The sequence below is a fragment of the Rhincodon typus genome, chromosome 8, assembly GCF_021869965.1.
Source record: "Rhincodon typus isolate 14 chromosome 8, sRhiTyp1.1, whole genome shotgun sequence".
Classification (NCBI taxonomy): Eukaryota; Metazoa; Chordata; class Chondrichthyes; order Orectolobiformes; family Rhincodontidae; genus Rhincodon; species Rhincodon typus.
The window spans coordinates 71991623-72001035 of record NC_063339.1 but is presented as its reverse complement, the minus strand read 5'-3'; the positions used below and the strand labels follow the sequence as shown (position 1 = coordinate 72001035).

Genomic DNA, 9413 nt, shown 5'->3' with positions numbered 1-9413 from the left:
GGGGGGGGAGTTGAAATGGTTCGCGACTGGGAGGTGCAGTTGTTTATTGCGACCCGATCGTAGGTGTTCTGCAAAGCGGTCCCCGAGCCTCCGCTTGGTTTCCCCGATGTAGAGGAGGCCACAACGGGTACAGCGGATGCAGTATACCACATTGGCAGATGTGCAGGTGAACATCTGCTTGATGTGGAAAGTCTTCTTGAAGGGCCTGGGATGGGGGTGAGGGAGGAGGTATGGGGGCAGGTGTGGCACTTCCTGCGGTTGCAGGGAAAAGTGCCGGGCGTGGTGGGGCTGGAGGGGAGTGTGGAATGCACTGTCCAGAAGGGTAGCGGAGGCAGGTTCAATTGAGTCACTCAAGAGAGCATTTAGAAGAAATTATATTCAGGTTTAAAGTAAAACTGAAAGAGCTGCGGATGCTGTAAATCAGGAACAAAAACAAAGTTGCTGGAAAAGCTCAGTAGGTCTGTGAAGGAGAAAAAACAGAACTAACGTTTGGGGTCCGGTGACCCTTCCTCAGAACGGATTGTGTTATAGTCATGTTTATTGGGAAAAGGTGGAATGTTTACTCAGAGAGCTGGTACAGATACAATGCGTTGAACAATGCAGATAAAATGTACAGATCCAAGATGGCAGCGGCAGCAAGGTAGGCAGCATTCGGTCTCCTGAGTCCATCTGCTCCAGGTGTCTGCTTCCTCCCTTCTTTCCTTACCTTTTTGTCTCTCTTTTTCCTTTTTCTTCGTCTTTTCCCTGGCAGTGGTGGAGGAGGTGACATCGTGGAGGCGGACTGGGACCCTTTGCAAAGCGGCAGCCTGGCCCGGCACCGGAGCCAAGGACTCTTGGTTGTAGTAGGCCCAGAGCAGGGATGCCTGGGTGTTGGCATGGCGATGGTGGCAGTTCCTGGTTGCCGTAGGACGAGAACCAGAATCTCCTGGTTGTTGGTGTGGCGATGGTGGCCATGGAGCCAGGGGCTCCTGGTTGCAGGACAAGTGTGGGTCCAGCACGGGACCCGGCATCGGTGGCTTGTCGGCGAGGTGGGCCCCAGCGATGAAGAGATGGTGCCTGAAGAGTGTTGACTCCAACGTTGATGGGTCTGGCACGGGTGGCGGCGGGGGTGTTGTTGGTCTGCCAGCTCCAGGGCTCAGGACCCACGGTGGAGCGAGGATGGACTTTCTTCCAGCTTTGCCTTTTAATTCCTGAAGTGGGCGCCAGATTGTCACGACAGTTGAAGCTTTTCACTGTATTTTACCATTGTAGGGCACAAACGACAATCAATCATTACTCATTCATTTTGAACAACATTTTCGCACGCCATATCAATTCTGTGCCCTGCAATCGATTGCAACAATTTGGGGGTCACTGTAGGGGAGCTCAGACATTACATACAACGAGTGAAGATGTGAGCCAGATGCAGAGTACACATTAGGAGTGTTACAGTTTAGCTGTACTGCTGGGGGCAGTGGGGGGGGGGGGGTGGGGGGCGCGCAACTGAAATACATAGATTCTGTGTCAGGGACTTAGTGGAGAAGCACTCCCTTGTGCCACTGGAATGTAAGAAGAGGTTCTAGAGGTCAGTAGGCAGCTAGCTGTTGGAGTAGCAAATGGGAGCTGAGAAAGTGGCAACACGTTGAGGGAGGAAATGATGAGGAGCATAACAGAAGCCAGTGGGCTATTTTCACTTTGATGCCTCCAAGAGAGTGGGCATCCGAAAGCTCTCGAGCAGTATTTGTTTGATCAACTGAACAAGATTAGAGCTTGGGGGGAGAAACCTGAAGACAGAACCAAATAGGTAACTCTAGCTGTAGCTGACATATGCTTGTGAATTAGCACTGCAGCACAGCTTCAGAATCCAGAGGTGTGTAAACCAGGAATATCATGGTGATTAACCAGGACAGGACCTGTCATTCGGACAATCCATGATAGAGTGGCACTTGAGACGGAGTTTCTAGGCCAGATCAGAAAATGTGAAGAATTGTAATATGAGGTTGGTGTTCTGTTCCAGGATTGTGACAAGATACCTGCACTTAACTAGGCCAAATCAATCTCTGAGTCCAGCAGAAATTTCCGAGCAACAAACCTGCGGTTTTACAGAATGGATTTGTCACATGTTGCAGCAGAAGATCAACATCACTCAGATACTGCCAAAAGATCTCAATGTAACATGACCATATTCTCATCGATTTATCATCAGACAGTGCCACCAGTAACCATCATCTCACGCAGGCAACGTGGATGGAGTGTCTATGAACTTCAATCTGCCCGACATCTGAAGTATGGAGTGAAAAGGTGCAAAACCAACCCAAGTGAAAACCACAGGAGAAGGGAGGGTTCACAGGGGTACTATGGCTGAAGGAATAAAATTCAAGTCTGTGGTAATGTTCAGATATTAAAGCCATGTGGAAAATCAAGTTCCATGCAAGACGTCCATGGTAACAGATGGAAGGATGAGGAAGCTGTGAATTGATAATGTATTGAGTAGATGCCCTGGTAGCTTACATAAAGGATACAGATGTTTAGTGTGGAACATGTTCTGATCCCATAATACCTTAGAGAAAGAAAGCCACCCAGGAAACAATAGTACCCACATTACTGCTGGACAAGGGGGTCCAATGTACATAGTGCACATCTGATCCAGAGGGATGCTGCAATGATGCCTTAACCATGCTTGGCACGAATGTGATTAACTCTTGGCCTCAAATGCGTAAGGCCATGAATTTGACGTTTTTAAAAATGCTGCGATTGTGATTCAAATGATCCGTGTAGAATTATTTCACTAAATAAAATGGAACATTAGTTTTGTTTGATTTACTGGCATTATGCATTTTTCACATTCCATAATGGAGGCTATTCACACCTCCACTGGCTGGGCAAACCTTTTACTTGGCAAACCTTATGAGAGAATTTTCCAAAGCTCCTAAAGGTTCCACTTTTTCACAGATTGCATTCTAGTGTATGTAGATTTCAGCTGAGGGCAGGATTTGACTTTGTTATGATGCCTCCCGAGGTTCAACAGTCCTCCAACCTAACACAAAAGATTGGACGTGGTGTGAGAGAACAACTGGTGTCCATGGAACTGCAGCCCATTGTGAGCCTGTCGCCCTCAGGTCATGCCGGGGTTGGCCAGGGGTGAAAGGTCAGATGGTAGGGCCACAGACTCAGGCTGCTGGATGAAGAGTAAAGTCCACTCAGGTTACTCTGTGTCAGAGACAGGCAGTTCAGATCCTGCTCATGATCTCCTTCGTAATGCTAGCCCGGATCCCGACTGAAATTCGACTCACCACCCTCGCGAAGCTATCTGTGACCTCTGTCAAGGTTTGATTTCATTCTCTTGCCCTGGCCGTCTGCTGTTTAGAAAATCTTTAATTTTGCACTGTTTAAAAATTTACATTCTATGACTTCAGTTCTTTGCCACCCCGAGCTGTTTGTCACGTCTGCTGTCATCCCAGATGCCAGGATTCCTGTGCTCGTGCGGAATATTTCCCTCGGCTGAAGTAGAGAACCAGATGATTCCAAGTGGCCTCCACTCCGCAGGGATATTCAGTCTCCCTGCCCTCCTCACACAGCCCACCAAGACTGACATACTGACATCCGTGCATAGGCATTTCACAACAATTGGCACTTACACAGAGCTGTTACAATACCCCAAGCTGTTTCCAAAGATCGCAATTAAGGAGCTTTTTTTTAAAAAGTTATTCATGGGATATGGACAGCATTGGCTAGGCCGGCATTCATTGCCCAGCAGGCAGTTGAGAGTCAACCACATTGCTGTGGGTCTGGAGTCACATGTAGGCTGACCAAGTGACGATGGCAGATTTCCTTCCCTGCAGGACATTAGTGAACCCAATGGTTTTCTTATGACAATCAACAATGGTCATCAGTAGATTCTTTATTCCAGACTGTTTTTTAAAAAATTGAATTCAAATTCTGCTATGATGGGATTTGAACCCAAGTCCCCAGAGCATTCACTGAGGCTCTAGATTATAGGTCTAGTGATAATACCACTAGGCCATTGCCTCCCACCTTACCCAATCAAAATACCAAAGAGAAAAATTCTTAGGAGCTTCTTAAAGGGAGTCATAAGCCTCTGAACACTCCTCCCTTTTCCTGATGTGTTTCTTCTGGAATGGCTAGTTGTGTATTTGGCGATGGACAAACCCCAGAGAACTTCTGGACAGAGTGAATTTTTAATCCCAGCACATGCTTCTTAAAAGCTGACTGCAAATGTAAAATCAGTGATTCCATGGCGGAGGATTCCTAAGTGCACACTTGTCACTTGAGGGAAACTTCAAACAGAAAGAGTAACAACAAGGAGATAGTGAGACTCTGACCACCACCACCCTCCTCCTACAAAAAGAAAAACAGGGAGCCATTTCCTGTGGGCACGTTCCAGGGACAAACAAAGTAAGGGGTAAAAACCAACTGCAAATTCTGGTCTGTATGCATTAGTGGCCTGACGTATTAATGTGTGGATTAATGTGTCCTGAAAGTCACATTTTGATAATTGCAGCCACTATACACTGGAGGCAGAAAGAAATATACTTTATTGCTCTGAGTGCTGCTACTGGCACTGTTAAAAGGAACCAGGACAAAAGCATTTCAGTCAACGAGCCAAACCAAGGACCTTGAAACTGAATGCTCAACCACCAATGTGACCAATACCAGTAACATCCACTGCAATAGCTGCACTGTTATACAAGCTACTCTTCATGACTGAGCCATAGAGTCATACAGCACCCTTCAGTCCAACCAGTCCATGCTGACCATAATCCCAACTAAACTAGTCCCACCTGCCTGCGCTTGGTCCATATCCCTCCAAACATTTCTTGTTCATGATCTTATCCAAATGCCTTTTAAATATTGTAAATGTACCCATACCCCACTTTCTCTGGCAGTTCATTCCACACACGAACAACTCTCTGTGTAAAAAAGTTGTCCCTTGTGTCTTTTAAATGTCTCTCCTCTTACCTTAAAAATATGCCTCTTAGTCTTGAAATCCCCCATGCCTAGCGAAAAGACACCTGCCATTCACCTTATCTTTACCAGGTCTCCTCTCAACCTCCTATGCTCCAATTATCTATATTTTTATGCTCACTTCTTATTCCCAATCCATGTATATGTAAGTTGCATCATTATTTTTTCTTGCATTTAATAAAAATTAAGCTCATTATTTTGTTAGCAAGCAAGCCCTGGGAAAATTGATTCCTTTTAAACTTAAGTTCATTTGGTCTGAGTGGAAGGAACCGACAAAAGAAGGCACCCTTTTCAAATTAACCTTTTCAAATTAGTGACCAACCAAGGGGGCAGTGAATAAAGAAGGGCAGTTAATTCATCCCTCCTTACCTGGGAGTTTAATGATTTGGGATATCCCAACAGGTGTCGTAATGAACTGGGGAGCCTTCACCTATGGACTGTTCATAAAATTCGCCACATAGCTTGTGTCATCTTTTCCTGCACACGAGTGAGGAAAAGTTCTAGAATTCAGTACCCGCAATAAAAAATGGCCACCAATTCATTGTGAGTCACGTTATTGATTGGAAACTGACCGTGCATCGTTCCAGGCATTGCATGCTTTCTAAGCTGGGGAGGAAGGCAATTCAAAATAAGTGTGTTTGAAGTTTCAGACTTGCTGCAATTTTACGGCTTTGGTATCCTGAATAGCACCTGAGTGAGACGTGGGTGAGCTCACATCTCAGACCAAAGACTTGAGTACAATCTCGGTGCTGACTAATCCTGCTCCCTGAGTACTTCACAGGAGGAGGAGTACTGTATTTTGCATGAAACATTAACCAAAGATCACGTTGCCCTTTCAGGAGGAAATGAAAGATCCTGTAGAGCTGCTCTGAAGAGGAGGAGGGGAGTTTTCCCTACCATCTTGACCAATATTTATCCCCATGCCAACAATCCCCAGAACAGATGATCTGGTCATTATCACATTGCTGTCGGTGTGATCCTGCTGTGCACAAATTGGCTGCCCCTCCCCCTGTTTTGCAGCGATGACTTTGGAGGCTAAAAATGGCACTATATAAATGCAGATTCTTTCATTCCTCCCACATCCAAAAGTAATCAAAAGGAAAATTGGGCACGGAGCAAGGTTAGGTAGGACACAGGGAAGCAATAGTGTTGTGTTACTATTGTTAGACTATTAATCTAGAGACCCAAGCAATATTCCGGGGACCTGGTATTGAATCCCATCAAGGTATATGGTGGAATTTGAATTCGATAAGAAAAGAATCCAAAATCAATAGTCTAGTGGTGACTGTTCGGAAAAACCCATCTGGTTCATTAATACCCTTTAGGGAGGGAAACTGCTACCCTTACCTGGTCTGACCTAAGTGTGACTCCAGACCCACAGCAATGTAGCTGAACCTTAACTGCTCATTAGGCAAGTAGAGATGGGCAATAAATGCTGACCTGGTCAGTGACACCTACATCCATGAATAAATAAAAACAAAACAACATGCAGATCTAACCCAAAAACAGAGCCAAGGCCATTCAGGGGAGAAGTTAGGAAACACCATATCACATAAAATGTGGAAAAAGTGTGGAACTGTTTCCCTCAAAAAGCAATAGTTGTAAACTCTATTGGTTTGTGTTGCAATGAATCTTATGACTCAGGGTTCTATACTGTACAATGGGGAGATAGATATTCTTTCTTCTCGTTGTTTGTGGCCTTTAATGGTTTCTCCTTCCCCATGAATGATTGCCCTCTGACTGGTAAATTCCTGCAAACTCCACATAATCTCCATAAGTATACCTGTCACTGTACAGTCTATTGCATCCTTTCTTCAGAGTTTCTTGGATATCACTGATGTTGTCACTGTTATAGTGCACTATATTATTGTAGCCATTCTCGCTAACTACATCAATTAGTAGTTTTAAATTTGAGACCAAAGGAGTTTTGCCAGACAGGGGTGACTATGGAATGTTAGAAAGATTAACAGATTTTCAGAAGGTTTGTGCGTTTCAGGACGCTGAGGTGTTGGGATGTTGAAAAACAGAGAGAGAGAGTTGCACATTACAGAAAAAGAATGTACTTCAATGACAAGAGCACACAGAAAGTGAGAGAGGAAGAAGAAAAAAGAGAAGAAGAGAAATTAAAAGACTTGTGAAGGAAGTCAGCAAGAAGTAGTGACTTGAAGATGAACAGAGCGATAGGCTTTTGTGATGAACACGACCCAGTTTCATTCTATTTTTGTACGTCAGCATTACAAAAATAAGTTAAACAGTTATTCTAAACCTTTATTTCATTGCGAAAAGGCATGTTTTCAGTATCCAATTCAAATTTCCTTTCTAGTAGTTACCATTCCTATTCTCTTATCATTCTCCCATTACCTTAGTTTATCTACGCTCTAGGTATATGGCGTTGAATATTTAACACCTCTTAACATTGGTCTTTCTTCAGTGACTTTCATTCCAGGCTGCAGAGCTAGATTGTGCCTCATCTTTGTTCACATTATATCTTCTCCTTTGCACCTGGTAGCAATTATGTTCCCCTTTTGTGTACGCCAGCAACAAAAAAAAGGGTATGAGGGCAGAGAGACTGTGTAACAGCAAAAATGATCAGTGATTCAGGCAGGATACATTGGTGAAAACGAAGCACAGATTCATCTAATTGAGGAGGAGCAAATTACTGCACATGCTGGAATCTATACAGAAAACAACAAATGCTGGAGATCACAGCGGGTCAGACAGCATGCAGGGAGAGAGAGCAAGCTAACGATTCAAGTCAAATGACACTTCATCACAGCATTAGATTCATCATCTAATCGATATTGGGGTTGCAGGTGTAGAAATATGATGGCAGGCTTTAGAGTCTATGATTGTATTCCCTTCGGTATAGAGGATTGAGGAGAGATTTAACTGTTTTTAAGATCATTAAAGCAGTTCAGGGAGACCAAGCAATGATTATCTTATAACAAAAAATTTATAAAGTAGGTGATCATATGAAGTTGGCAGTACATAACATGCAAACAAAATCATGTTTCTAATGGGCCAATGGGCCAAGGAGTGGTAGATGGAGTTTAATTTAGATAAATGGGAGGTGCTGCATTTTGGAAAGGCAAATCAGGGCAGGACTTATACACTTAATGGTAAGGTCCTGGGGGGTGTTGCTGAACAAAGAGACCTTGGAGTACAGGTTCATAATTCCCTGAAAGTGGAGTTGCAGATAGACAGGATAGTGAAGAAGGCTTGCCTTTATTGATCAGTGCATTGAGTATAGGAGTCAGGACGTCATGTTATGGCTGTACAGGACATTGGTTAGGCCACTTTTGGAATGTTGAGGTTTCCCTGCTATAGAAAGGATGTTGTGAAACTAGAAAGGGTTCAGTAAAAATTTACAAGCATGTTGCCAATGTTGGAGGGTTTGAGCTATCAGGAGAAGCTGAATAGGCTGGGGCTATTTTCCCTGGAGCGTTGGTGGCTGAAGGGTGACATTATAAAGGTTTATAAAATCATGAGGGTCATGGATAAGGTAAATAGACAGTCTTTTACCCAGGATGGGGGAGTCTAAAACTGGTGGACATAGTGGACCTAAGGGACCTAAGGGACAATGTTTTCACACAGAGGGTGGTGTATGTATAGAATGAACTGCCAGAGGAAGTGGTGGAGGTTGGTACAATTATGACATTTAAAAGGCATCTGGATGGATATATGAATAGGAAGGGTTGAGAGGGGTATGGGCCAAATGCTCGCAAATGGACTAGATTTATCTATGATTTCTTATCAGCATGGACGAGTTGGATGGAATGGTCTGTTTCTGTGTTGTACATCTCTATGACTCTATTCTGCATGCTACCCAATACATTTACCACATACAGTTAAAACTTAAAACTTAAAACTTACAACATTCATTCCACATACAAGCATGCATTTATTTTTGGAACAAAAACAAAGTTGCTGGAAAAGCTCAGCAGGTCTGGCAGCATATCAGTCACCATCAGTTCTGAAGAAGAGTCACCGGACCCGAAACGTTAACTCTGTTTTCTCCTTCACAGATGCTGCCAGACCTGCTGAGCTTTTCCAGCAACTTTGTTTTTGTTCCTGATTTACAGCATCCGCAACTCTTTTGGTTTTTATTTTGCATTTATTTTTGACTAGTTACCAATGCCTTGTGTACCAATGACTGAAGGGATAACAAGGTGTAGAGCTGGATGAACACAGCAGGCCAAGCAGCATCAGAGGAGCAGGAAAGCTGACGTTTCGGGCCTAGGCCCTTCTTCATTTTTCTGATGAAAACAGCATCTGCATTTCCTGCTATCAATGACTGAAGGGACTTGAGTTTCCCAAATGTACTTTTACGGCACAATTTGCTAAATTCTCACCAAAAACTTCTTGCCAAAAATTCAGAAACTTAAAAGAAAAACATTATATGACCATTCAAAAGTGATATTTCATAAAGTGTGAAATAAATATGTTTC

General features: G+C 43.8%; 1 long non-coding RNA gene across 1 annotated transcript in view; it reads left to right on the top strand.

Annotated features, from left to right (window-relative positions):
- The window catches only part of LOC125483770, a 64251-nt gene extending 61592 nt beyond the window's left edge, over positions 1 to 2659 (top strand). Inside the window, exon 4 of the long non-coding RNA XR_007262718.1 lies at positions 1997 to 2659. This is a non-coding gene — a long non-coding RNA (uncharacterized LOC125483770). The remainder of the gene's footprint in view (positions 1 to 1996) is intronic.
- Positions 2660 to 9413: the final 6754 nt, after the last annotated feature.